This window comes from Equus quagga, chromosome 3 (assembly GCF_021613505.1).
Source record: "Equus quagga isolate Etosha38 chromosome 3, UCLA_HA_Equagga_1.0, whole genome shotgun sequence".
Classification (NCBI taxonomy): domain Eukaryota; kingdom Metazoa; phylum Chordata; class Mammalia; order Perissodactyla; family Equidae; genus Equus; species Equus quagga.
This window is the reverse complement of record NC_060269.1, coordinates 9,784,220-9,794,416: the sequence shown is the minus strand read 5'-3', so window position 1 is coordinate 9,794,416 and position 10,197 is coordinate 9,784,220.

Genomic DNA, 10,197 nt, shown 5'->3' with positions numbered 1-10,197 from the left:
TCAGTTTTGGCACTGTAGTTTGTAAATCCTCCTCAGTGCTTAGTTGGGGCCTGTTTATTGCCCTGGTCTACCACTCTCATGTTTGCTGCGGCCACGGCACCCATTGAAACTTGGAATAATGCATCTGCCTTTGACATATGTAAGCATTAGAGGCAGAAGGGGTACTTTACCATGATACAAGGAGGCATAAATGGAGAAATGGGCTGGAATTAAGAGAATGACAAATATCAAGAGAAATTGCCAAAGTCATTTTTTTAGCCTTAACAGAGAACTTCCAAAAGAAACAAGGGTAAGAATATCTTTTGAGAAATTTGACCAAGACTGGAGGAAAAAAAATAAGGAAACAAAATAAATAAAGTTTTAAGCTAAGGGTAAAATTAAGTGCATGAGCTTTAATTTCTCTTCCTTTCATCAGAAATCTTATTTCATTATCACCTAGGAAAGCAGCAGTAACTCAATTTAAAAGTAAATACATTGCCTCCCCAAGAAAAGTCACTGTAAAAACACAGAGGCAATGCATAATGGTATTTACCCTAAGTATAGAATAAAGAAATAATTTAGTCATTGTTATGTTTTCTTCTAGTCTCAAAAAATAATAGGTTTGATTTGTCACTTCAATTGAAGTCAGGGAAGACACATTTCTATTTATTCCTTTCATCCAAGCTCATTTGCAACACATGAAACCTGAAAAACTAGGTGTGTATTTCTCAAAAGTTACCTGTTAAAATTACAGCATTCTCTTCCTTACCACAGACCCACTGAACCAATATTTCTGAGGATGATTTTGTGTACAGTGTCATATACCCCAGGGAAGTCGAAGGCACTCAAAAATTTGAACAGCACTGGGCTACACACTAATACAAACTTTACCCCAAAGACATTACAGGAACCAGAGTAAAGGCAGCGTCAAAGACTTAAATTAAAGTGTGAAAGGTTGATAGTCACATTGATGTATTATGTTCATATTACACATTTATATGCTATTAATGTATACTATAAGTTTTAATATATGTATCATATATGTATACATAATATGCTTTCCTATACTATCTATATGCATAGACAGGATGCAGTACAAATATGTATCAGTCAAAATATCATACAGAAGGAATTTCTAAATGTGTCTTGCAAATAAAGTCATTTCTAGTTCTTCAAATTTATTTGTTCACTTAATTAATATTCTTTAAGCTTACCAATTGCTTATTTATCATATTGTGCATAGATTTTGTCTTGTTGTAAGCTAATGAAAATGATATTTCTGCCTCAAATATCTTTTATAATATCCTTGAACACTGTGCTTTACCTTTAGTATTCTAGGTATGCAGGTTGCAATGACACTGCCCAGAACTTATGGAAACATATACTCAGAAGTAAGAACAGAGATAAGCAATACATTCTAACTTGTGTGTGGAAAGATGCTTAAATATGGGGTAGGATTTGGTCTTGTATGAATACAACTCATCCGATATTATCATTTCTTCTTAGTTTCTCTGTAATCATCAGCCATTCAGGCAAAGACATAATTCTGAAAATTAAATTTAAGACTATTTAAAATCAGTCTAGGGCTGGCCTGGTAGAGTACTGGTTAAGTTCATGCATTCTGCTTTTGGGACCTGGGGTTCAAAGGTTCGGATCCAGGGAGCAGACCTAGCACCTCTCATCAAGCCGTGCTGTGGTGGCATTCCACATAAAATAGAGGAAGCTTAGCACAGATGTTAGCTCAAGGACAATCTTCCTCACCAAAAAAAAAAAAAAAAAAAAATCAGTCTAAATGGTCTAGCTAACTTTCTTGATTGATAGAAGTTAGAATAATTTCTCTGTCTTGAGGATAAGGGAAGGTAGTTCATGAGTATGTAGACCTAACCAGCAAGTGATCAGATATAAAAAGATATCTGTGACAATTACAGCAGAAGTCATCTCTTATAATTTAGAAAAGAAAATCACTTTAGAAAATAACTAGCTCAACCACATAACTTAAATATTAGAAAACTCAAGAGCTGTTAAGTGATTAAACCAAATTTCCTTAGAGAGTTACAGAACTTGGCCCAGGATAGAGTTCTCTTGACATAAACTTTGATGCTTTGATTTTTTTTTTCTGTGTTGCCTTCACAGACCTCATGACATTTACTCAACCGTGCTCTCATATGAGGCAGATCAAAGTGCCTTTGCACACTGAAGTCTTTCATCAATATATTTAACTTAGCAGCTGAGTTGGCTTAGTTGGTGTTTGAATATGCAGTTTGAATGTCTGTGTATGGCTAGTAGTGTAGAAAATCAACTGGATTATTTTAGCTTAGGCAATAGTTGTAAAATAAAATGAAAATTTAAGCCACAATTAGCTTTTTGGTTGAATGAAAGAGGAAAAAGCATGAGGCAAAGAATGGTCATAACAAACAATCAGGGGGTAAAATACAGAGCTGCATTACACTAAAATAATCAATACGTTATGATTCTGCTCACATAGTGAAATGCCCTTTAGTCTCTTTTTATCCCTTCAGTTGTACCTAAACACAACTTTTCTAACTCTTCTCAGTATTTATCTTCTTAAAAGAGAAAAAAACCAACAATCCCTTGAAGTTCCCCTTCCAGTATGACAAACGGAGAAGCTTCATGGACCTACTTCCTAGGGAAACTTGTTAGAATTGTTTAAAAATAAAAAAACGAAAACAACCATTTAAAGTCTCTGGAAATGATCCAAAGGGTATACAAGAAACAAAGAAAGATTATTCGAGAAAATACACTAAAATTGCTTAAGAATAGAAATAGTGTGTGGCATTTGAAATACAATCCACTCCCTTCTTTCCGCTGTCAGATCAACATGATGAAAGCTCTTCTCTAAATAGAGCAGCCAAGTTCACAGGGTCTCTGTTCCCGCAGATCCTGGTCGAAGGATGATGACATCTTTCCAGTGGGGCAGAATGTCCATTTTTCTCATCATCCCCCCAGCTACCTGTCACAGTGCTAAGTTCTGAGTGAGTGAGGCCAATAGTTGTGTGTTTGTGTGGGTGTGGGTATGAGTGTGTGTACGGAGGGGGTCCTTTCTTCTGCCCAGTCTGCGCTCATAGAATAGAGACTCTACTTTGGGCCTGGCACATTGAGAATACTTGGGACTGAATTGTTCTTGTCCTGGCTCTTAAGGCAGAGATTCCATTCCAAGAGAGGCAAAGTAAGAAGACTTAAGGCTACTCTTTCAACTGAGCACTCAGCTCCTACAGCAGAGAAGTCACTCAGAAAGGAGCACAGCACTGTTCCTGCTCCCAACTCCAGAGCCATGGGTCTGAAATTTTGCTGGAGAGAAGAAGTAGGTTGTGAAACTGGGAGCTCCAAAATTCTTTAAAAAAAAAAAACCCAAAACAAACCTAACTTCATTTTCGGCAGAATGTGGGGAAGTTCAAGCCCCAGGGTGATCTCAAAAACAACAGAGGTTATGGTGAAAAGTAGTTAAGAAGAGACTCGTAGTTCCAGTACAGATATAAGCTAAACCAGAGACCAGTTAATTTACCAGAGAGAATCCAGAAAGAGCCCACTATGAGAAGCCCCCCTGGGGTCAAAAATACCTCCAATACTGACCTTAAAAACTGCTTCTGAAAAGGATTCTGAATTTAATTGGATCATTCTGTGGAGCAGTTTATTTCCCTAGACATTGTGGAAAACAATAGAACCATCAGACAGCAATTAGTGAAGTTTAATAGCTAGGTGTGATCAAGAAGAGAAGAGAGACTTTTCAAAACCTCTGTTGTCTCCATGTGACTATGCCCACGCCCCAGGCTGTGCCTTCTAAGACACCACTTCAGAGGTTTCCTCCTACAGACAGGGAGGGGGTGGTTAAACATTATTAAACCTATCCTGCTAGTCACATAACAAATAAAGCAGCAAATAACAATAATAAGCCATGAGAGGCAGGGCAATACTCAGAATTGCTACATTATATTATATAGAATGTGCAAATTTCAACAAAAATTATAAGCTATGCACAGAAACAAAATATTCTGAATCATATACAGGGGGGGAAAAAGCAAGCAACAGAAACTGCCAGTGGCAGCAACCAGATGTTGGCTTTAAAAGGCAAAGACTTTTGGGTAGCCATTATAAATATGTTCAGAGAACTAAAGGAAACCATAAAGAAGTAAAGGAAGAAATGGGAAAAGTGTCTCATTGAATAGAGAATATTGATAAAGAAATAGAAATTATAAAAAAGTACTAAATGAAAATTCTGAGATTGAAAGTTTAATCCCTGAAATGAAATGGATAGGTTTAACAGTAGATTTTAACTGGCTGGGAAAATATCAGCTAACTTGAAGATAGATTGATAGCCATTATACATTTGAAGAACAGAGAGAAAGAATGGAGTAAAGTGAACAGAGCCTCAGGGAAACTTGATGCTGGTGCATCAAGTACAACTACATACATGTAATGGGAGTGCCAGGAAAGGAGAGAAAAATACTCAAAGAAATAATGTCTGAAAACTTCCAAAATGTGATGAAAAATACTAATCCACACATTCAAGAAGCTCACTAAAAACAAAGTAGGAGAATAAAATGATCCCCAAATAGACATGTCACAGTAAAATGCTGAAAGCCGAAGAGGAGGAGAAATCCAGAAAGCAGCAAGAGAAAAATGAGTGCTTATGAGACCCAGAGAGATGAGCAGCTTACTTCTCGTCAGAAACAATCGAGGCCAGAAAGAGTGGGATGGCGTATTCAAAATGTTCGAAGAGGAAAAAAAACAACTGTCAACCAAGGAGTCTATATCCAGGAAAGCTACCTTAAAAACTGAGGATGAAATAAAGACATTACAAGAAAACCAGAAACTAACAGAATTTGTAGTTCACAAACTGACTTTACAAGAAATACCAAAAGAAATTCTTCAGGCTTACTGCAAGTGATTCCAGACAATAGTTCAAATCAATACAAAAAAGCAAAAAGCACAAGTAAAGATAACTGTGGAAATATAAATGATAGTATAAATGCATATTTCATTTCCTTCCTTCTCTTAGCTGATTTAAAACTAATTGTATTAAACAATATGTATATAAGTATGTTGCTGAGCATATAGCATATAGAAATGTAATATATTTTTCCATACTAGCTCAAAGGAGGCAAGTGGAAGCAAGGAAGTATTGAGCTAAGTAAATTGCAGATTGTAACTGAAATCCACAAGAAAGAATGAAAGGTGACAGAAATGGCAAGTACTTAATTTTTCAAAAGCTGTAAATATATACTTGCTCCCCTTTCTTCTCTTATCTTCCTTAAAAGATGTAAAATTATGAAAATAATAATTATATAAATGTATTGAGTATGAAATGTATATAGATGAAATATGTATAATATTGATACTCCCCAAAAAGAGAAACAGAAATAGAGCTAAGTGGGAGTAACATTCCTATCTCTCACTGGAATAAGTTAGCATAAACCTAAAAAATCAGATTCTGATAAGATTTATGTTGTAGCCCTAGAGAAATCACAGATAACTCAAAACTAAATAGTGAAAAATGATGGAAGAAATTAAAATGTTACATAGAAAATATTCTCTTATTACAAATCAAGCAGTAAAGTTAGAAGCACACACACAGAAAGAGAGAGACATACAGAAAACAGAAGGTAAAAATGTAGACAAATTAAATTCTACCAATAATAACTCTAAGTGTAAGTTGATTTAACAATCCTATCAAAAAGGAGAGATAGAAAGGATTAAAAAACCAGACACTATCTGTATATGTTGTCTACTTGAGATGCACTTTAGATTCAAAGATATAAACAGATGAAAAGTAAAAGAATGGAAAAAAGATATATCATCAAACAGCAACCAGAAGAAAGCTGTGGCAGCTATGTGAATATCAGACAAAATTGATTAAAAGATGTTTCCAGAGATATAGAGATAAATTTTATAATCATAAATGGGTCCAAACGTCAGGAAGATATAACAATTATGAAAGTATTCACACTTAAAAACAGAGCCCCAAAGGCACAAAGCAAAAACTGATAGAAGCCAAAGTAGAAATAGACATTTCAACAATCATAGTCAGAAACATCAACACTCTCACTTTCGATAATAAATATAAAAACTAGGCAGATGATCAACAAGGAAAGAGAAGACTTGAAAAACACTATAAACCAATTAGATCTAACAAACATATATAGAACATACCATCCAACAACAAAATAATGTATATTCCTCTCAAGTGAACATGGAATCTTCTCCAGGATATGCTATATGCTAGTGATTTAAAATATAGTATATTAAAAGAAATTTTGAGTTGTTGTAAGGCCAGCAGATCAAGAGACAGTTGTCATTGAAAAGGTAGTTTATTACTCACACTCCCAAGGGGAGGAGGCACGCCGTTCCATGAACGACCACAGGAGAAAACACTGAGGTGGGCAGCAGACAGAGAGACAGATGGGAACTGTAGGCAAGAGCCTTTGTTGTGGTTTCCATGGGAAGGAATGGATGAGGCAAGGAAAACAGGCTTAGGATTGGCTAGTTTGAATAATTTCCATGACTATGGGGCGTAGAGACTGTCCCTAGCTGTCTGACAACTGGCCCTGGAGTGAACAGGGCATGTGACTAGCGGCCCTGAGCGTGAAAGTCCAACAAAAGAAAAAGAGGTGGTTGGGGGTGTGGACTCTGGATTGTTTGGTTTGTATATTCAAAAACACATGAGCTGAGCCAGTGAGTTGTTTACTATCCCTCCCTAGAATTGCCTAACCCAGGGAAGGACATTCTCTCTAGGTTAGCAAGGTCCAAACTGTCAAACAGTCAGAAGACAGAAAATAAAAAACATGGTTAATACAGCCAGGCCATAAGATGAATCTCAATACATTTAAAAAATTTGAAATAATACAAAGTAGGTTCTCTGACCACATAGAATAAAATTAGAAATCAATAATAAGAATAAATTGGAAACTCAGAAATGTGAGGAAATTAAACACACACGTAACTAATGAATTGAAGAAGTCACAAAGGAGATTAGAAATTACTTTGAGGTGAATACAAAACGAAGATTTAACATAGCAAAATTTCTGGCAGGCAAAATTTCTGCAGTGGAAGCATTGCTTAGAGAGAAATTTGTAGTTGTATTTGCCTATATTGAAAAAAAGAATGATGCCCAAACAATAGCCTACCTTTCCACCTTACAACACTGGAAAGAGAAGAGCAAACTAATCCTAAAACATGTGGAAGGAAGGAAATAATAAAGATTAGAACAGAAAATAATAAGATACAGAATAGAAAAACATGAAAGAAATTTTTAAAAATCCAAAAGGTGACTCTTTGAAAAGATAAAATAGACTAAATATTAGCTATATTGATCATAAAAAAAGGAGAAAAGACTCAAATTAATAGAATCAGAAATGGAAAAGTAGACATTACTACTGACCTTTCTGAAACAAAGGGTTATTAAATTGCTTAATTAACATGCAATAGACAAATTCCTGGAAAGTCAGAAACTACCAAAGGGATTCAAGGAAAAAAACCCAGAAAAGTCGAAGTGATTCATAAAAAGTATAGAAGTAGAATTGTCATGAAAAGAACTCTGTGCACAGACCAACCAGTCGGCTAAACCAGTGAATGCTACTAAATATTTAAAGGAGAATTCATGCATAATCTTTATATATTCATAAAACAAAATAGCAGAGGAAACATTTCTCAATTCTGAGGCCAGTATTACTCTGACGCCGAAACCAGACACAAATGTCCGTAGCAGCACTGTTCACAACGGCCCAAAGGTGAAAACAGCCCAAATGTCCATTAATTGATAAATGGATAAACAAAATGTGATATGTACACACAATTCAATATTGTTCAGCCACAAAAATGAATGAATTCCTGATACATGTTACAATATGGATAAATTTAGAAATATGAAGTCAAGTGAAAGAATCTATATACAGAAGGTCATATATTGCATCCTTCCACTTATAGGGAATATTCAGAATAAGTAAATCCATAAAGACAGACAGAAACCAGACTGGTGGGTGCTAGGAGCAGAGGAAAGGGGTACAGGGAGTGACAGCTTAATGACTGTGGGGTTTTCTACTGGGGCAATGAAAATATTCTGGAACTTGATGTAGGTGGTGGTTGCACATTATTAACGTACTAAATACCACTGGTTTGTACAGTTTATAATGGTTAATTTTATGTTATATGAATTTCACCTCAATAAAAAATTTAAAAGTACCAGTTCAGATGGCCTTACTTCTAAAGAGAGACCACTGAGTTTACAGGTTCATATTCTGCATTCTTTGGTAAAATAGACTCTTCTTCATCTTAAATTGATGAAGTAGTGTTAATCTTTGAAAGCTTTCACTGGTTTTGGAAAGGTCTGAAGTATAAATTTTGGGGAGATATTATTGGTAGATTGCAATTTTGCCTGATACCTATTAATATGTATTATTAAACCTCTTCAAATCATCCAAAAAATGGCAAAGGATCTCAATAGTCATTTCTCCAAAGACAGACATATGGTCAATAGACACATGAAAATATCTTCAATATGCGAGCCATCAGAGAAAAGCAAATCAGAACCACAATGAGATATCTGTTCATACTAGGATGGCTATGAAAAAGAAGTCAGGTAAAACCAAATGTTGGCAAGGATGTGGAAAGAATGGAACCCTGCTGGTAGGAATGCGAAATCACGCAGCCTCTTTGGAAAATAGTTTGACAGTTCATCTCAAAGTTAAACAGAGTTACCATTTGACCCAGCTACTCTACTCCTAGTTATATATGCAAGAGAAATGAAAATATAAGTCTACCCACGAAGTTGTACATGAATGTTTATAGACGCATTTTTCTTAATAGCTAAAAGGTGAAACCACCCAAATGCCCACCAACTGACGAATGGATAACAAAATGTGGTATATGTATATAAACGAATATTATTCAGCCATAAAAAGAATAAAGCTCTTATACATATTACAACATGGAAGAATCTTGAAAACATGCTAAGTGAAAAGACACAAAAGCGCATTTTATATGATTCAACTTATATTGAATGTCTAGAGTAGGCACATCTATAGAGACAAAGGAGATTATTATTTGCTCAGGGCTTCAGGACGTAGTGTAATTTGCTGGTGATAGCATAATGGTACAGGTTTTCTTTCTGAGGTGATGAAAATATCCTAAAATGGATTGTGGTGATGGTTGCACAACTCTGTGAATATATTAAAAACCATTGAATTGTACACTTTAAATGAGTGGATTGTTAAAAACAATGGAGTTGTACACTTTAAATGAATGAATTATGTGCTTAGTGAATTATATAAAGCTGTTATTTAAAAGAAAGGCCCTCAATAAATGACAGAGGAACCATATGGGAATCAACTGCAAGAAAGCAAATAAAAAAGAATTGCTTCTGCTTTTAAATTTGTAAAAGTCAGTCTCTTATATATATTTAGGAATATAATTTATGCTTGATTTTGATTTTGTGCTGACAATTGTGTGCAATTTGGAAGACCTGGTAGGGTTCACATGGCCAGTGCAAACAATGTTTTTCCTGTCCTTCTTGTTTTCCTAGCTTACTGTGACACATGTGGCTTATATAAAGCCAAATGATTTGAGGAAGCATTGAATATTTTATTTATATGTTTTTATAGATTCCATCCTTACAGATATATGCGTGTGCTAGATAAACACAAGGTTTTTTATGATCTCTAATCTCTAATTCACCCTCCAGCCATCTCAGACAGATGGGGATAAATAATGATTATAAATGCTTCAAGTAGGGCTGATTTCATGGTCCCCTTCAGGAAACTTCTCTATACATTCTAGCAACAAATTTAAATTTAATGTAAATTAGGCCCAATCAAACTAATGGTGACTAATTCTACTTGTAACATTTGGTTATAGAATAGTCATATTTTAAAATGTTAATAGAATGTCAGTAATTTAAAATGTGATAATGATGAAAACAGATTTAAAGGAAGCACTTCATGATACAGGAGCTCCTAAAACAAGAAAGGAATCTCCTTACTTAGATTGACAGCCTTGAAGAGTTAGCCTTATCTTGTTATCACTATAATTTTTACCTACTCTGCTATGTTGGTTAGTGATGCATAATTTGATCTCAAATAAGAACAAGAAGATTTGGATAACGTTTTTGTTTTGTGACTACTATTTCTACTTCTCAAATACTATCTTTCACTACTTTACCCACATCTTGATGTTAAACCCAGAGAGAACATTGATTGAACGAACACA